Source organism: Patagioenas fasciata, chromosome 9 (assembly GCF_037038585.1).
Source record: "Patagioenas fasciata isolate bPatFas1 chromosome 9, bPatFas1.hap1, whole genome shotgun sequence".
NCBI classification, from domain to species: Eukaryota; Metazoa; Chordata; class Aves; order Columbiformes; family Columbidae; genus Patagioenas; species Patagioenas fasciata.
In genome coordinates this window covers 23,628,358-23,640,718 of record NC_092528.1, presented here as the reverse complement: position 1 = coordinate 23,640,718, position 12,361 = coordinate 23,628,358, and positions in this window count along the sequence as shown.

The following is a 12,361-nucleotide window of genomic DNA, read 5'->3' as shown; positions in this document are numbered from 1 at the left end:
AACCACAGTCCAGTTTCCTGCGAACAAATATGTTAATAATCAGTAATAATGTTATTGCATAATAAGTCATTACTTGTTACAGCAAGAAATGGGTATGATTGCCTTTAATTTAAGAAAAGTTATGGTATCTAATGTATTTGGACCTGGTTTGCACTGAAGAACAAGAAGAATCACAAATATTCCCTGCACATATTTAGTGCTGCTTGCACCCCAGTCTTCCCAATAACCCTGCTGCTGCGTGCGCGGTCTGGGGAGGCTCGTGACCGCTCCCCTCCGAACTGCCTGCAGCAACACCTGGATAGACAAGCCTGTCCATGCCATGCCAAGCATCTCTCTGCCTGCTGAACACTGACGCTTGTCTACAAGACTAGGCACACACCACCATACAAGTTACATGCCCATCTGGCTCCATCCCCACCCACAGCATGGAGCTAATAATCTCCCCATATGGACCGGGTACCAAAATCCTCTCCCTCATCCCAGCCGTAGCCGCACAGAAATGGGTCAGCAGGGTCAGAGCATGGAAGACCCAGTGCCATGAGTCACCATGTCCTGAAACTCAGCACTTTCCTTGTGGCAGCTCTGATTTTAATGGCATGTGGGGCACAGGACCATGCGGGATGCTCAAGACCCAAGTAACACCACAGGGACCCCTCGCTTTGCAGCACGGACCCTCTCCAAGCTCACATCTTGTCATCACTGCAGTCTCGTGGTGCTTGCAGCTCTGCAAATGACTCATTCAGACATTCAAGTCTGTGTGCTTTATGTTGCTTCAGTGCTGAACAATCTGTGTTGCCAATCAGAAATTGCAGAGAGTGGAGGCCAGCTCATGCAGCGGGGAGCAGTGATTTTCCCACCCCTCCCATGGGAAAATACAGAAGATACATGTGATGCGTTTGGACCAAGAGAAAAGATGCATCTTTCCCTTTCCTCCTGACCTGTTTTAGCTGGGAGGAGTTCATTAATATCTTAATACACCTGTGCATTCGGCTTTCCTGGAAATGAACTGTACTTGCTTGATGTTTGCGCAAAACGGTTAACAGTGTGGGCGTTCACAGTGATTCTGTTTCAGAGGATAAGGCCCCTGGGCTGATCCAGGCAGAGATGCTGCTCCAGAACAGTACCACCCATCGCCTCCAGTTCATGCGGGAGGATGAACCTTCCTAGCCAAGCTAATGGTGTTTTGCTATCAAAAGCTTCTACAAGTAGCCATGCTTTTGCACCAAATGCCTTTCAGCGTTATATTTTTTGTAGGTTTTTATCATCCTGCCCTATTTCTGCAGCATTTATGCTTGTCAGAGTGTAGAAGTAAAAGGTGCAATACTGCACCACACAGCTTAAATTTGGTTTGTAATTCATCATTCAGGTCAGGAGGACAGAGCACGGGAAAAGTGCACTATCTTATTTCATATGCTACTTTCTTTGGGCTCTGAGAGAGTGGAATACAAATAAAACCCTTCCAACACAATTAGCAGCAACTAATTCAAAACTGCTTTTTTCTTACAGGAAGAAGCCAGAAGCTCATAAAGCTGTTGCAACTTTTAAAGTGTAATCCAGCTCATGAAATCAGTTCAAGGCAGTCCATCTCCAGACTGATTGTTCAACCTTTTTTCTATAAAACTGATTATTCAGAAGACAAGATCGATTCAAGGGCAAAGCGCTGCCCAGAAACCAGAAGCTGATGCAGAGTTAGGCACAGTAGCAAGTTACGTGCTTCCTACAGCTTGCACCATGGTCATGGTTAATGAGTAATGGACAGAAATCTGCAGCACGGGTCAAACTGGAGCCTGCCGGCTCTCACAGGCACAGCAGGTTTGAGCCTCAGCTGTGTTGTGTGGCTGCTTATTTGATGAAGTTAGTGGAAAGCTCAAAAATGGTAGAATAAAAAAAGCAGGAGATGCGTCCGGATGAATGTTAACAGACTGGGATGTGCCCAGCTATACCAGTCTGGCCTTGGGTGTTACATTCTCCCAGCTGATTATTGGCCACAGTCTGTAGATGTGCAGTGGTGGCTTTGATTATACTGCAGTACTAAGTGTGTGGGGAGAAACTCCTCTACCCCCTCTCTGAGAGCAATTCAGGATTGTCCCCAAGCCAGAGCCATGAGGACAGGACAACGGCCACGTCAGAGCGGTGTGTCAGAGGTGGCACTGTGCTGGACACAGGCTGTGGTGGGGGAACTGGTTTAAACCATACAAAACCTAGAGGTGGTGGCTGGGGCATGGCACAGCACAACCTCCCCATCGGCTCCCAGGGACAGGGTCACAGCCCACGCCAGGTCAGGACATGCTCAGTCCACTGCTCTTCTGCCTCTGCAAAAACAGAGCCGAGGGCTCACCGAGGTGAAGGTGTCACTGCTCCCAGCTGTGTGGAAACAGCAGAGCCGGACATGGTGACAAGGTCCTGTGGCTGACCTGGGTTACGATGTGGTTTTCTTACCCAGCTGCTTATGTGGCTGTGCAGGGCCTGCTTGATGGGCACCATCAGGATGTACTGTGAGAAAACAATGTGTGGATGCAGCCCTGAGAGCCACAGGTGAGCGCGCAAAGTGCTCCCTCCTGCTGCTCTCCCTGCCAGCACCCATGCCGCTGCAGCTCCTCCGAGCAGCTCTGGGTGCACATCAGGCAGGGACCAGCATCACCTCCTGGACCTTTCTGCAGATGATGAACTTGCCAGTAGCCGTGTCTTCCCTCTCATTGCCCCGAACCCTCCCCATTTCCTACATTCACTGTGAAGTTGTCAGTATCCATCCCACCAGGTGTCAGTGCTGCTGGGTAGCAGTGATGTCCATCACCTTCCTCTGCTGCACTCTCCTCCCCCAGGACACCGTTTTTGGGTGCCATTAGTTCTCTCACCACCTGCTCTCATCCTCGGTGAAGATGCTTGTTGACAACAGCTCAGCTGGTTATTAGGTACTTCACATCTGCGCCAGCGACACTGCTGGGAAGACAGGATGTTTCCCTGGTGCCTGGCAGTGAGTCCATAAGGAAAGCAACGCTGTAGGGACTGCTACTGCTGCTGGAATCAAGGTCGCTATTTCCCCACGTGTCCTCAAGCCCATGGGCTTTTCCACAGTGCATCCTCTGCCCTCCAGCCTGGCACATGCTACCAGGAAACTGCCAGCCTGCATTTGCCTTGTGCTCCCACGCGTCCCCCCAAGGTGCGTGGGAAGGATTCACCAGCCTCAGCGAGGACACAGCAAGCAGCCTGTGGGGAGAGGAGCTTTCTGTCCCATTGGAAACGCCACAACCAGAATGAATGAAAAGGGCTTCAAAAAAAGGAGAAAAATAATTAAAAATGCTGAGTCCCTGGTGGTGCCTGGAATCCCATGTGGTGGAGAAAAGGCCAGCTGGGATGCCAATTTTAGAGCTCGCCAGTGTGATCAGCCAGTTTTAGAAGCAAAGGAGGACAGCCAAGGTCAGAGAGCGCTGGGCCTCTGGGACTGCCGCTGTGCAGCTGAAAACCGGGAAAAAGGGGAAGCTGCAAGTCAAACACGGCTCTGTCCTTGCTGCTGCAGCTGGTGCTGGGGCTCTGCCAGGTCCCCGAGTGGCCAGGTCCCAGGGGACAGCCCTGCTGCACGCCAGGGTGATGGGGGCAAGGAACTGGTTTTTGGAGACTCCTGCTTGGGGTTGTAGGGGAAGGCAAGCAGCTCTGTGTCCTGACAACGAGGGAATGGGAACTCAAGGCAGCAGTGAGGAATTTTTCAGGGCTTGGGGAGACTTTGTCTGCTCTGTTGCTGGGGGAGAAAGCAGCAGAGACAGCTGTCTCCTGGTTTCTCCCCCAAGGAAGAACAGGACTGGTTCCCTGGGGGCTCCTGAGACAACCACCCCTGTGTGCATCTTGCTTTGCTGAGATAATTGTTTTTACTACTTGGGGAAGTTCTGCCTGAGCACCAGCAGCCATGCTGCAATGCCACCGCAACACCCAGGTGCCCATGTCCTCAGGAGCCTCACGCTACCCCACGTGCATCGCTGAGCCCAGCACCCCCTGGGCTCTCTGGGGTACTGGCACAGTTGATGGCCAACAAGCACGGGTGTCCTGGGGGACTGTTGACCTCCAAGTGATGGACTGGAGCCACAGTACAAGGAGCATGGGTCTCAGCCTGGGTGGCCACGGCACTTGCTCATATCTCCTCTCATTGCACCAACCAGTGGGACCATGGGGATCGCTATTGTGGGACACTGAAAAGTTTGGGACAAAGCCTAGGCAACAGCCTGGGTTAGCCAAGGCAAAGCTTGCGGTGAAGGTGTACCCCAAAGGGAAATACCGATCAGTCTGAATCCTTGAGGCTGTTTGTTAAGGCTACAGAAATCCCCAAACAGGAATGTGTATGTCTGGAGCAGGTTTGCTTTGCCCAACAGAGCCGTGTCACGTGCCTGTCCCACGCTCTGCAGATGGGGGGGAGTCCCCCAGCTGTTTCTGAGCCACTAATAGTAAAAGCCCCGTGGTAATCATGGCTTAGTCAGGTCAACTGGAAACAAAGCGCCGCTGCTGCTCTCCATCGCAACGTGGGAGGACAGGAACCTCCCAGCCATGGCTGCAGCAATGAGGATGATGCTCGAGGAGCGGGAAGCAGCTCTAGGGTTTGCAGCCTGGTTAACAGGCATCACAGCCCCACAATGCTTAGAATAACAAACCCAGCCTAATACTGATAACCAAAGAATGGCCTGACCTCCAGAACCCCCGTGCCCTTTCCCCAGGACCAGGAGTGCAGCACGTGGGATCTGGGGGATGTAAAGACTCAAAGCACCAGGACCACCTCCTCCAGCATGAGGTTACGTGAAGGGAGCAGGGTGATGGTGCTCATTCCCGGGGTGGTCACCAGCTTGTCCTGTGACCATATCACATCTCCAACTCGTGGCTCAGTTCCTCCTTCTGAAAAATGCGTGACTGCTGAAAACTGTGACAGAGGCAAAGGAGAGTTCCTGGAGGAAAGCAGGGCAAGGTCTTAAACCACTGCTGTGCATAAGATCCTCCCCATCAGTAAGCAGCATCTGGCTCCCCCTGAGAGACAGAGAATTGAACCAGTTTGAACTAATGGAAAATACCCTGTTTGGACCCAGCTCCTTGTCAGAGTGAGGTGCACGTAGCATCAATCACCAGCTGCTCCTGCTTTGAAAATACAGCAGCTCTTCATGTGGGTGGAAAAAATGAGCTCCAGCATTCAACAGCTTTTGTGAGACCTATTGCTGCCTCCTCTGTCTTTAAAAAAGCCAGGGCCTGCTCTCTGCAGAGCACTTAACGTGGCTACAGTCTGATGTGAATTAAGTCCAACTTTCGATGTTGTTTTATCACTTTTCTATTTCCTCAGTATGTTTGCAGTGGTTTGCACAGTGGAATGCACAGAGGTGGTTTAAAACACAATTTACTGCCGACGTTTATCAGGTCACTCTCTGATGTCCTGTGATTGCAGGCAGAGAGACAATTGAGATCAAGTTTCTAGCTGAACACCTGGGTCACCTATAGGTAAGAGTAGTTCTGGGTGATGTCTCTGTGGTGTTTTCTCCACCATCCAGCCCTGGGGGAGCGTTGAGTCCTGCTGTGTGTTTACAGCTGCACGCTCTGGACTCTCTTCTTGCATCAGCACCGAGTTACTACAGCCATGGTGTCTCTGGGCTCACTTTTGCCCTGTTTTGCGCTTCGCATCATTGCAGACACCCCTTCAAATTCCAAGCCAGGTCTTTACACGTGCCTCTGCCCAAGAGGTTGGTTGTGCATCTGCACTGCACAGGGATCAGAGCTGCTGGGTTATCTCTAAGGGCCAAGGATCAAAGCTAAGTATTACCATCCTCCTAAGACTGTTTATTCCCATATATAGCATTGGCACTGCAGCCGTGCCTGGAGTCCTTCTTCGGAGGCCCTGTGATGTGGACAGACAGCCACAGAGGCGCTCCAGCCCTGCTCCGGCAGCCTGGCTGGGTCAGGAGCTGCCTGAATGCCGAGGAGGGGGCGCATTCCTGCCCCACGGAGCTGATAATTTCATTTAATTGCATGTGACTGCATCAAGCAAGAAACAAGTTTGATAACTACAAGGTGGCAGGCATCGACCCTTGTGATCGGTGGTGTCATCAGTGCTTCAGACTGTGGTTAATGGCAAACAGACAGAATGGAATAGAAATATCTGTTTAGAGCACCCAAGCACTCCAAGTGGAGATGGGGAATGTGCCTCCAGAGCCAAGGTATCTTAGCTGCCTGTGCCGAATACCCCCACTGATGTGACAGAAAAGTGGTGGGAGCACCGTGACGAACACTTCAGCGTGTCTCAGGTGTGGACCTTCATCACATGGCTTAGCACATTGCATTATAGCATTATTAATTGTTTTGGCTTCAAAGAAACAGAAGAGGAGCCTCTGATCCAAAAAACTTTGGTTTTTTTCCTGTGGTTTCCAGTGTATTACCTTTTCTTTGTTATCTACTGCAGCTGGAACCAGCACATCTACACCACCAGGAAAAAGGTCATTAATCAGCTACTTCCTTCTACTTTTCTGCAACCGTGTGCATATTACAGCTTGAAATATATCCCTAGCAAATTAAAAGAATTGTTGGAATGAGTCCATAGGAAACATAAGTTCAGTAACCAGATCTGTAGTGTACAACATCTGTCAAGATAACATGATCTCTCACCAGCTTTGATGTGATGGAAGGGGACTGCCGAGTTCCCCTGAGAAAGTTCCCCTTCTCTCGCTTTATTAATTAGATCTTAAGACAGCCCCAACACAAAGCTTTTCTAAAACAAAACTCTGGGGGCACAAGTAAGTGAATGGATCCTTGAAAAGGCACAGCTACTGAATAATCTCTCAGTTCCCAGCCATCCCTGGAAATGTGAAGCCCCTTGGGCTGAGACCTCTGGTAAATATGCTTTTCCTGTGGAGCTCCAGGCTCGCAGGAAAGGAAGGGTTAAAGGAAATGTGCCCTCAGCTCTGAGTAGGGCCCTTGCAGGAAAGGCAGCATCAGAGCATAGATAGCTGGGCCTTGATCAAAGCTCCCCCGTGCTTCTGTTCTGGCAGATCAGGGGGTGGGAAGTGGGAATTGGAGCTGCCTTCTTCCTGAGATGGTGCATCTGGTGGCAGCAGCAGGGTGAAGGCAGAGGGATGGATGGATGGATGGATGGATGGATGGATGGATGGATGGATGGATGGAGAACTCCTCCTGTAGCATCTCCTCTGTGCAGGGCAGGGGCTCCTCTGGGAGGGATGCTGCAAGAGCCCTTTTCCTCCCCTGGACAAGATGAGGGATGAGGAGTTACCCTGCCCCAGAGAGGGGAGCAGCCACACCTTGGAGCAAGGGAGCAGGAAGAGAGCAACAATTCCCACCAGTGTCTGCTCTGTGTTGGTGGCATAAGGGCCCTGGGTGGGAGGGGGCAGAGGGATGGGCTGGAGCCTACTAGGGAGCTCTTGAAGTGAGTCCCTGGGTCAAAGAGTGGCCAGCCATCCTTCTCATGGTTATTTTCCCCAGCTGTTTAGAGCCAGGAAATTCCCTCCTTGCCTCCAGCAGCCTTGGCTGGATATTGTGGGTTCCCTTCTCATGATGCAGGTAACACCAGGTCCTGTCCCTGTGACCCTCTGCAGCACAGCGTTTCCCTGCCCAGCTCCACAGTCCCAAGGCTGTGGTTCTTCAGCCCCATATCTTGCTCGGCTCTTTGTACTTCCAAAAGAGATGTCTTTATTTTTCCAGCTCAGTCCATGGATCCCTTCCTACCAGACACGGTTTATTACTGAAATGCAAGTCTCTCTGGTTTACCCTTACATACCTGCTTGGGAAAGGCTGTTTCCAGCTTCTGCTACAGGAATCCACATGGATCAGAGCTAGAAAAGGGTTAGCTGAGAAAATAGAAGGCAGTTCTGCTACCTCCCCTCTTGTGCACCCCTGAATGGGGAAAAAGGACCTGCTTGTGGGCTGCCACATCATTTTTTATGGCTCAGTGCAGAGCCAAACAGAAGCACAAAGTTGGGGTAGACTCTGGGCTAACCTAGGCTCTGAAGACCAAGGACCCCAGGGAAGGAAGTGTTACCAGTTTAGCACTGGTGCAAAAAGTTGTATGTGAATGAGGAACATAGAGAGGGCACAGAAAGTCCTTGTCTGCAGACTCACAAGCCTTTCTCATGGAGAAAGTGATCTCCTGGGTGTTTATCCTCGGGTATTCCCCACGTGACAGAGAGTGCTGTTCCCCATGACTGCTCCAGCACTGTCCCTCATGGGAAATGTGTTTTGCTTTTCAGACCTGAGCGGCTCCTGGGGTCACACAGGCTGGCTGCCTCCAGGGACTGCTGTGCCCAGGGCTGGAGCCAAGCCCGGGTGGCCACTGACTCATTTCCCAGCCCTGGGCAGGGTGTCCTCGCTGAGCTGCCTGAGGACCCTGCGCCGGCTGTGCCTAAAGCCTCATCAGTCTCCGAGAGCGACCAGAGAAGTAAATCAGCAAAGGATGGAGCTGGAGCCCAAGCAGCGATAGCAGAACAGCACAGCCATCGCCCTGCACCCACAGTGTGGTTACCTGAGTGAGACCGTGTCTGTGAGCTGGGTGTGAGAACCATTGCTCTGGGGATGGGGCTTCTCCTCGGGACAGCAGCTGGTGAGGGATGGTGGAAGCAACATCCTGGAAGATGAGGCAGGGTATCCCATCACACAGCCTTCATCCAAGGGCTACATAAGGAGTCTGGAAGTAACTGTTGCTTGCTGAGGCCATGAGAAGAAAGCAAAACCATTGCAAGGGGGAGAAACTGGAATAAGGCTCACAAAGGGCTGGAAACTCAGGTAAAATATCCAGGGCAATATCACTTACAAGCCAGTCCATGTCTGTGAGGTGAGAGCCTCAGACCAGGAAAAGCCCCAGGAAAGAGGTAAATTAGGGAGAAACCTACTCTGGGACTGCCCTGCTGGCTTTTCCCACCTCCCCTCCCATTTCAGGTTCCTGAGCTTCAGGCAGGGCTGGTCAGTGGCAGACGGACAGTCACGTGGATGTCCCTTCTCCAGACACTGGGCACTTCTGCTGTCCCCTGCCCCTCCAGGGACGCTTGTGTCACCCGTGGGGAGCTCGCTCAGCCTGGCACACCTGTGTGGTACCCAGCAGCATGGGATGAGCATCTCCCAGCAGCACCCCAGTGCCGTGCTCTCCTCACCTCAAGTGCTCTGCTCCTTGCAACGGGATCCCCAGCCCCGCCTCTGTGTTCTGGCAGCTGGGAAGGTGCTGGTGCAGCAGCCGCTTGTCTCGTTCCACATCCCATCCAGCATGGGGGCAACAAGAAACACGATACAGCTGAGCACTGGGGAGCTGTGGCAGCCCAGAGCTCGGCAGCAGCAATGCACCCTGCCTGCTAGCAGGGGAACGGTGCCATGCCCAGCACCACTCTGGTGGAAAAGGCTGCTGGGGGGTTCTGTGAGGAGCACCCCAGGGCAGGTGGAGACCCAGGGGGATGCAGAGTGGCCTCGTGTCTTTGGCTCCCCTTCTCAAGGCCTCCAACCAAGGGGCAGCAGGCTGCAGAGAGCAGGAAGCCCACCAGTTCGTTTGGCAGAAACCCTCTGCTGGGAAGCATTGGAGAGGCCCAAACAAGCCAAGAGCAGAGGAGTAGCCTGTGAGTCAGTGTCCCTGCTGTCAGCTTGGCTGGATCCCAGGGTGTGGGAGGGAGAGCATGAGGCAGAAGGGTCAGGATGCAGAGTCTGTCTGAACTTCGATGTTTGCTGCCATGCTTGTGGTCTGCAGTTTTCTTTTTACCTGCAGGACTCGGTTTGGTGCTCAGGTAAATCTTGTGTCAGGCACAGAGCCGTTCAGGGCTGAACAACGTGAGCATGTCCTGGCTGTTGCCTACGCCTTCTCCCAGGGGCAGGAGCTCCTCCAAGGGTGCTCGGGGCAGGCAGACTCTTCTCTACATTTGGCAAGTGAGCATCAGCCAACCTGGGTAAGCTCAGACCTGCCCCTGTCACCTCTGACACTGTATGGATTTAGGCACTAATTGCATCCCTGACCTGGACTTGAGATGGCACATGTTCCATAGCTCTGCTGAAGCATCCAAGGATGCTCCAAGGGCATCAGACCTACCGAAAAGAGAGAAAGGTTGAAACTGTAGGAGCAGAGACTGGGAAGATGCCTCAGAAAGCAGAGCATCCCCATCACACTCATCGCACCCAGAGCTGGTGGATGCTGCCCCATGATTCTCTGTCCAGGGGTGTCCAAGGATGGCAGAGTAAGAAAAAGCTCCACCTTCCGGCCAGCCACAGTGGGATATTGGGCTTGATGGACCTCCAGTATAACCCACTCCAGCCCCATTTCAATTTTTGTGAGCTAATTTCAATTTTAAAAGCATCCCTGGAATTAAATCGCTTTCTGAAAATGTTTGGCCTGGGTGCTACTGGCTTGCAAGTCCCCAGTGAAACAAAAGGGAAATATGTGTGCAAAGCCTGAGGAATATTTATATCGGGCTGATTTTGAGCTCAGTTCATTAGCAATTACCTTGATTTGTCTTCCCCTGCTCCTGCCAATTTACCAGGGCAACGTCTTGGAAACTCACCTCATTTGGAGAGAACAGGATGTAATTAACCAGATAATCTGCTGATTCTCCTGTCAAGCTCTGTGTGCCCGGTCTTGACATGGGCAGTGGCTGTGCAGGCTGGATCAGACCTGATTTCTGGTGCTGTTTATGCACTTAGTGCTGCATAGACAGGAAAGAAGATGCTGTCCTGCCCTCAGGCAATGACAAATCCACCTCTTGGATCATTCCCCAAGCTGTAACCCCTGGGCTGAAACCATCTGGGAGCATTTGTTCCCGGGTTAGCTTCTTTGCTGAGGCAACAGGATTCCCAAGGGTATGCGGATACCTATTTTTGAAAAGGACAGGGATGATTTATTTCCCTAGGGCAGCTCATTTCTATTTTCTCACTGTGTCCATCCTCGCTGCTGTTTTCCAAACCACTAGCTAAGGTTAAGCAACTCAGCCACAAGGTGTGGCACAGCAAGGGCTCAGTCACAAGTTACTGGGCGCAGATGGCACCACATAAGCGATGCCTGAACATTTTAACTGGTAAGGAAAATTTCAGGGAATACCCAATACTGCAGAGTCCTTCAGGAGAGAGGGGAGACTTGTTTTCTCCTATGTCAGCCCTGAACCTGCAATTCAACCGGTGGGAAGGAGTGTTGCATGTTGCATATTACACTCTTCCACTCCTCACAACCCACCAAAGCTCGCCCAGCACTGCTGTGGGGGCTGCACAGGCCACCCGCAATGCTGGGACAGTACTGCAGGTCTGTCATTGCGTTGTGCCACCCTTAGCTTCCCCCATCACAGGATGGAAAGGCCACACTGTTTGCCTTGGGCTGATGAGTGCATGTCACGTTCTGCCCTGGGGAAAGGCCCTGCCTCGCAGTGGGGGCACAAATGCTGTCTGTTTATTTCTTGGATCACAGCTGAACTGTGTATCGGCTCCATGAGCCTCTGGCTGGTCCGTCAGCGGCAGGCGCAGAGCTGCTGGCAGACGGGTGCAGCGAGGACCAGAGCAGGTGTCACAGTGGGGCAGTTTATGGGGTGCAAAGGACAACAAGAATCCAAGAGGGGCTGGTGAGGAGACAGAGCAGGGGCTGTGAATGCCTGTCCCGCATGGAGAGGGGTAGAAGCATGACAAGGGGGCAGGGCGGGGAGCACCATGTCCTGTAGTGCTGATGAAGTCCCTCCTGCTGCCAGGACTGGAGCTCTCTGCAGCCCTCCTGCCGCCAATCTGCTGGGAGCTCCCCAGGGAAGCCTCCCGGTCTGTCTTCCTAGTTTTGAATGCAGGAGTTGTCACACAATTCTCTCTAGCTAAAAAAAGAGCAGGCAGCAGCACTGTGTGAGCTGTGCCAGGCAAGAGGGACCGCAGGGCTGTGCCTGGCAGCAGAGAGAGGCGGCAGAGCAGGGATTCAGCTGAGGACGTGCTTTGTGTGCATGGCTGCTCCCTTCTCAGCCAATATTGAAGCACTTTGGGAGATACAACTAGACCTGTATGAGGACAGAGCCTGGGCTAGGTGGGGCTGGAGGGGGATCAGAATTCATGAACGGCCTCAAGCTGCACCAGGGGAGGATCAGACTGGATATTAGGAAAAAATGCTTCACATAAAGGGTTGTGAGGCGTTGGAACAGGCTGCCCAGGGAAGCAGTGGAGTCACTATCCCTGGAGGTGTTTAAACGGCATTCAGATGAGGTTCTTTGGGACATGCTTTGGTGCTAGACTTAGGTGTTGGTTGGACTCGATGGTCTTGTGGGTCTCTTCCAACCTGAGTGATTCTACAATTCCATGAAAGTGAGTGCCTGAGCAGGGGGCACAGCCAGACACCATTGCCCGCAGCACCCAAACAGGGGCTGCCTCGCCAAGCTGGCAGGAGGGCAAATACCACCCATGG